Genomic DNA, 7,496 nt, shown 5'->3' with positions numbered 1-7,496 from the left:
TGTTATAGTGGTAGAGACCTTTTCCGTGTGTTCGTAGCAATGACTGTCATTCATTCTGATCATGAGCTCCTCTATTTCCTTTCCTTTTCATGGCTCTGGGCTCCTCCGGCCTAACCTAGTCCACCTCCTCTGAACCCCCTCACCTCTTCACCCCCCGCCCCGTCCTCGCGTGCCTCTCCCCCACCAACTACTCTTTTACAGATGGTTTATCGCTTCCATTTTGCTTTGTATAATTTTCCCCATCTGCGGGAAATCAGAAGATTTAAGAGTTGTTAATTTCTGACTGATTAAAGAAATTAAAGAATTAATCAGTGTCACTCAGCTTCATTTCGTCAGACTGAAGGGGTAGGGGAGAGGATGACGGGGGAGAGAGTTGGGACAGACAAAGTGGCTTGCAGTTGCCAAGCCTAGAAAGAAAGGCAGAAGGAGGGGCTAGAGGTTTAAACCCCACAGCAGATGGCCAAATCCTAATTGACCAGTACCAGTGATGACAACTGTCTTTGGCATGAGCATCCAGTTCAGATCCAGTGGGATGAAGGATAGAGACAGAATTCCAGCCTGGCTTTCTAGAAGATCCAGTTATTCCTGGAATCCAAAGATCCCTGCTGTTCATGAGCCAAGCCATTTATGGTTATAAGTGGTGCCCATTTCAGCAGCGTTCCAATTTTGTGCATAAAGTTGTGAAAGATTTGAACATTGTGAAATTCTCTACACATATACCTCAAGTTCTGCAAGACACTCCCTGGAGGAAGGACCTGGGAGTCCGAAATGGGCTTTACTCTGCTAGCTCTTTTTGGATTCATGTCTTGGATTTATTTATAAGTTGGAGCTCTTCTTGGATTTATTTATGATTTGGATTGATATATTTTTTTTCTTGTATGAATGACATTTTGTAAATATATTTTTCATGGAGTGGTTTTGATTTATATGGTTGCAACCTCCAGGTAGGGCCTGGAGATTTTCCAGAATTGCAGCTGATCTGATTACGGAGATCAGTTTCACCAGGAGAAAATGGCTGCTTTGGAGGCTGGACTCCAAGGCATTATATCCTGCTGAGGTTCTTCCCTCCTTTTCATGGCTCTGGGCTCCTCCAGCCTAACCTAGTCCACCTCACCTGAACCCCCTCACCCTCTGCCCCGTCTGCCTCTCCCACTCCAACTCCCCTTTTGCAGATGGGTTTATTGCCTCTCTTTTGCTTTATATAATTTCCCTCATCTGTGGGAAATCAGAAGGCCCTGATAAGAAATCAGACTCTAAGGCATTATACCCTGCTGAGGTTCTTCCCTCCTGTCCTCCCTGGGCTCCATCCTTCAAATCTCCAGGAATTTCCCAAGCCAGAGCTGGCCACCAAGCTAAGGTCGTTGAGCCCAGACTTTGGTAGGGCTTCAAAAACTCCAAGGTGGCATTATCCCATCAGCCTGCTCTGAAACAGGGAGAGTCACTTCTAGTGGAATTCTCCGTTTTAACAAGCAACTTTGGTTTTATTCCTAACCACTTCTTAGAGGCTCAAGTGAATTCTCAGTTGCTGGCTGGATTGGGCAACTGGAGCAAATATGCTGGATTGGGCAACTGGATAGCAGGCAGCTGCCCAGAGCAAGAGTTGCAGAGGTGGGAGCTGGTCATTGCATGGAATTAAACTCTGTGTTGATGTCTTGGACTCGGGTCCAGGAGACCCAGGTTTGAATCCCTCCACGAAGCTTGCTTGGTGATTGTAAGTGTCACACCCTCTCAGCCAATCCTACCTCCCTAGATTGTTGTGAGCATAATATGGAGGAGGGAAGACTGATGTAGAAGAAGAAGAGACTGGATTTATACCCTGCCCTTCACTACTGCCCTCTCATGGATTGCTGCCTTGATGTGGCGAGAGGGCTTGTGCGGTTCAATGAGGCTGTGGGCAATGCCATGCAAGGTCACCCAAGACGGACAGGCCACAGCTGAAAACTCAGACTAAATGTGATCCACTGGAGAAGGAAATGGCAAACCACTCCAGTATCCTTCCCAAGAAAACCCCATGAACAGTAGCTAAAAGATATGGCGCTGGAAGATGAGCCCCTCAGGTCAGAAGGTGACCAATATGCTACTGGGGAAGAGCGTTCAAGTAACCACAGAAAGAGTGAAGCGGCTGGGCCAAAGCCAAAAGGATGCTCAGCTGTGGATGTGTCTGATGGTGAAAGAACAGTCCGATGCTGCAAAGAACAATACTACATCGGAACGTGGAATGTAAGATCTATGAATCAAGGTAAGCTAGATGTGGTCAAACAAAAGATGGCAAGACTGAACATCGACATCTTGGGAATCAGTGAACTAAAATGGATGGGAATGGGTGAGTTTAACTCAGAGGATCACTACATCTATTATTGTGGCCAAGAGTCACGTAGAAGAAATGGTGTTGCCTTTATAGTTAACAAGAGAGTGAGGAAGGCAGTAATGGGATACAATCTCAAAAATGACAGAATGATCTCGGTCATATCCGAGGCAAACCATTCAATATCACAGTAATCCAAGTTTATGCCCCAACCACTGATGCAGAAGAGGCTGAAGTGGACCAGTTCTATGAAGATCTACAACACCTTCTAGAATTAACACCAAAAAAAGATGTCCTCCTCATCACAGGGGACTGGAATGCCAAAGCAGGAAGTCAAAAGGTGACCAGAAGAACTGACAAGTTTGGCCTTGGAGAACAAAATGAAGCTGGACAAAGGCTAATAGAGTTTTGTCAAGAGAACAAGCTGGTCATAGCGAATGCCCTCTTCCAACAACCTAAAAGGCGACTCTACACATGGACATCACCTGATGGGCAACACAGAAATCAGATTGATTATATACTCTGCAGTCAAAGATGGAGAAGCTCCTTACAGTCAGCAAAAACAAGACCTGGAGCTGACTGCGGCTCAGATCATGAGCTACTCATTGCAAAATTCAGGTTTAAACCGAAGAAAACTGGGGAAGCCATTAGGCCTTTCAGGTTTGACCTTGATCACATCCCTTATGAATTTACAGTGGAGGTGAAGAATAGGTTTAAGGAACTAGAGTTTATAGACAGAGTGCCTGAAGAACTATCAACGGAGGTTCGTGACATTGTACAGAAGGCAGCAATCAGCACCATCCCAAAGAAAAAGAAATGCAAGAAAGCAAAGTGGCTGTCTGATGAGGCTTTACAAATAACTGAGGAAAGAAGGAAAGCGAAAGGCAAAGGTGAAAAGGAAAGATTCACCCAACTGAATGCAGATTTCCAGAGAACAGCAAGGAGAGATAAGGAGGCCTTCCTGAAGGAACAATGCAAAGCAATAGAGGAAAATAATAGAATGAGAAGGACAAGAGATCTATTAAAGAAAATTGGAGAAATCAAGGGAACGTTTCGTGCAAAGATGGCCATGATAAAAGACAAAAATGGTAGGGACCTAACAGAAGCAGAAGATATCAGGAAGACGTGGCAAGAATACACAGAAGAATTATACAAGAAGGATCTCAATGTCCCGGACAACCATGACAGTGAAATCGATGACCTTGAGCCAGACATCCTGGAGAGTGAAGTCAAATGGGTTTTAGAAAGCATTGCTAACAACAAAGCGAGCGGAGATGATGGTATCCCAGTTGAGTTATTCAAAGCCCTAAAAGATGATGCTGTTAAAGTGATGCACACATTATGTCAACAAATTTGGAAAACACAAAAGTGGTTACAGGATTGGAAAAGATCAGTTTATATTCCAATCCCAAAGAACGGTAATGACAAGGAATGTTCAAACTATCGCACCATTGCACTCATTTCACATGCCAGTAAGGTCATGTTAAAGATTCTTCAAGCTAGGCTTCAGCAGTATGTAGATCGGGAACTACCAAAAGTTCAAGCTGGGTTTCGGAGAGGTAGAGAAACTAGAGAACAAATTTTCAGCATTCGATGGATTATGGAGAAAGCACGGGAGTATCAGAAAAATGTCTATTTCTGCTTCATTGACTATGTTAAAGCCTTTGATTGTGAAGATCACAACAAACTGTGGCAAGTCCTTAAACAGATGGGAGTACCAGACCACCTCAGATGTCTCCTGAGAAACCTGTATAAGGGTCAAGAAGCAACTGTCAGAATGGGATATTGAACAACTGATTGGTTTAGAATAGGAAAAGGAGTTCGACAAGGATGTATATTGTCACCCTGCTTATTTAATTTATATGCAGAGTATATCATGCGGAATGCTTGCCTGGATGAAGCACAAGCCAGAATTAAGATTGCTGGGGAAAACATCAACAACCTCAGATATGCAGATGACACTACTCTAATGGCAGAAAGTGAGGAGGACCTAAAGAACCTCTTGTTGAGGGTGAAAGAGGAGAGCACAAAAGTAGACTTGAAACTTTACATCAAAAAAACTAAGATCATGGCATCTGGCCCCATCACACCTTGGCAATTAGAAGGGGAAGACATGGCAGTAGTGACAGACTTCACATTTTTGGGATCCAAGATCACTGCAGATGGTGACTCTAGCCATGAAATTAAAAGATGTTTGCTCCTTGAGAGGACAGCTATGGCGAACCTTGGCAATATAATAAAAAGTAGAGACATCACCCTGCCAACAAAAGTCCATGTAGTCAAAATGATGGTATTCCCAGTAGTAATGTATGGCTGTGAGAGCTGGACGATAAAGAAGGCCAAGCGCAGAAGAATAGATGCTTTTGAGATGTGCTGCTGGAGAAGACTCTTGAGAGTCCCTTGGACTGCAAGATCAAATCAGTCAGTCCTAAGGGAAATCAACCCAGACTGTTCGCTGGAAGGTCAGATGCTGAAGCTGAAGCTCAAATACTTTGGCCACGAAATGAGAAGGGAGCACTCCCCTGGAGAAGATCCTGATGCTGGGAAAGACAGAAGGCAAAAGAAGAAGGGGACAGCAAAAGATGAGATGGCTGGACAGTGTTACTGATGTAATAAACACGAATTTGAGCAGACTTCGGAGGATGGTGGAAGACAGGAGGACCTGGCGTGACTTTGTCCATGGGGTTGCAAAGAATCGGACTTGACTGTGTGACTGAACAACAACAACTTCACTACTGAAGGAGACTCAGAGTGACATACAAGCCTCTTTCCCTTCCCCTCCCCACAACAGACACCCTGTGAGGTAGGTGGGGCTGAGAGAGCTCTGAGAGAACTGATCTTTTTATTTTTGGTATTTTTGTATATTTGGGGGGGGGGGTGTTCCTGCACCTGGAGGTCATGTCAACCTCTGGTAACTGACCCTTATTGGTTGGCTGAATGGGGACCTGAAGGATATTCAGAGAGGTGGCTGAAAGCCTGCCTCTGTCCTCTCAACTGGGTATTTCAAGGACCGTCTCCCATCCAAGTACTAACCACAGTTGACTCTGCTTAGCTTCCAAGATCTAATGAGATCGGGCTTGTCTGGGCTATTCAGGTCAGAGAGAGGGAACTCATCTTGAGAGAACAGCTCTGAGAGGACTGTGACTGTCCCAAAGTCACCCAGCTGGCTGCATGTGGAGGAGGAGAGGGGAATCAAACCTGGTTCTCCCAGATGCACACTTAACCACTACACCAAACTGGGTCTCTACAGCATCCTGAGCTTAGTGGAAGAAGGGTGAGGAAAATGTAGTAAATAAATAAAATGTTCCTTTAACAAAATGATTGCATAAACATGACTCTCGTCTTGTTCCGTGTGACATAAACATGACTCCTGTCTTGTTCCATCTTGAAAACCAACAAAATGTTTACCCCAGCCGTGGCTTTAATGGACTCTTAGAGCAACACTGTTCCCCCCCCCCCCAAACAGAGAGACCCCTCCTTTATTTGCAGCCATTTTATTTCAAATTTAATTTTTTTCTATCTTTTAAAAAACATTTTTATTACAAAAAGAAAAGAAGAAAAAGAGACAAAGCTGATCAATAAATACTTGGAAGATGCTCAAAATAAAATAATATTCATAAAATAATATAATAATAATGACAACAATGACAACAATAAAAACCAGACTTGGAACAGATCATAAATTAAAAAAAATAATAATAACTTACAAGGAAGAAACCTAACGGTTTTATAAATAACCAGGAGCAAGATACGTTCATGATAAATACCTGAAACTCGGGGAGTGGGGTTAACTACAGCCATTAAAGAGTATTAAACATGAAGATTTTCTCCTCCATCAAAAAAGAAGCAGCCTATCTCAGGCACAGGGGGATGACATCTTCATTTTATAATCTGTGTATTGCAGGAAGCCATTCGGCCAACATGAAACATTGGAGAAATCCACTGTAGCATTAGGAGAGTAGTTGTCTTCATTAAAACAAAAAAACAAAACCTTTCAAATTTGAAATGCTTCTTTAAAAAAATTACTGTTATGGTGCTGTCTGTATCTAAGATTGGTTGCCAACCTTCCAGAGTAGCCTGGAGTTTTCCTTGAATTACGACTGAACTCTAGATTGCAGAGATCAGTTCCCTTGGAAGAAACGGTAGCTTCAGAGGGCAGATTCTATGGCATCACATCCCTACAGAACCCCTTTCTCTCCCCAAACTCTGCCCTCATCAGGCACTGCCCCCAAATATCCAGGAATTTCCCAACCCGGAGTTGGCACGGCCCTCTTTGTATCCCAGGCTGACTTTGTTTGAACATCTAATCCAACATGATTGGAACGAATGAAAGTACAAAAATAATCCACTAGGGGGCACTGCTGAAAAGGGAAAGCAGAATTTACCTTGAAATGATGATCTGGCAATTTCCTTTGGAATTTAATTAACACAATCCAGATTTTTTTAGAATTATTGTTAAAAACAAATCTTAGTGACTAAATTCTATTATGGAAATATTCCTAAACTTCTGAAATCTCCTTTCAGAGTCTTCAGACTCAAAGAGGCATTCCCCTCCCACTGGAAGAGAAAGGAGAGCCTCTTCTGAGGTCTGGTATGAACCATGCAGCAGAATGAGGCTGTGGAATTCCGAAAGGAGTCGAGTGGACTGTACCATGTGTAAGTGAAGATGCAGAATCACATTTTAATGCTCATCTATGATTTTTAAAAGCCTTGCAATTACTACATAGAGTTAAAAACCCAGATCACGGAGAAAGTTTTAGTATATTATTCATATTGATTAATTTCCTCTCCATTTAAGACCATTGAAAATTGAATTTCCCACCTGCATCCTGACGTGGTAAAGTCTTTTATTGCCTCAGTCTAGCCCTTTGTTTTTCCAGGTTTGTAGACCCAGCCTTTCAAGAGGGAGCCCTGCTCTGCAGCTTTGGATAACTTCTCTTGATTTTTTTTAAAAAAGTTTTAAAATGTGTTTCCCAGTTAGTCAGGGGTTTCCTGGTAATTGATCGTACCCTTCAGTCCAGCAGGGAGTGAGTTAGTCAGGGAGACCATTCATTCTATGCTGGACTGAGGCCACAGTTTTGGTTTTGTTCTGGATTTTCCGCATGCAGCGAGGGAGAGAAAAAGGGGTAAAAGTGATTGATGCAAACAGGCCAGGAGAGGGCGCTGCTGCTGAGTTAAGCCAAGAAGCATC

This window comes from Heteronotia binoei, chromosome 15 (genome assembly GCF_032191835.1).
Source record: "Heteronotia binoei isolate CCM8104 ecotype False Entrance Well chromosome 15, APGP_CSIRO_Hbin_v1, whole genome shotgun sequence".
NCBI classification, from domain to species: domain Eukaryota; kingdom Metazoa; phylum Chordata; class Lepidosauria; order Squamata; family Gekkonidae; genus Heteronotia; species Heteronotia binoei.
The sequence above is the reverse complement of the archived record's forward strand: the minus strand, read 5'-3'. Positions refer to the sequence as shown.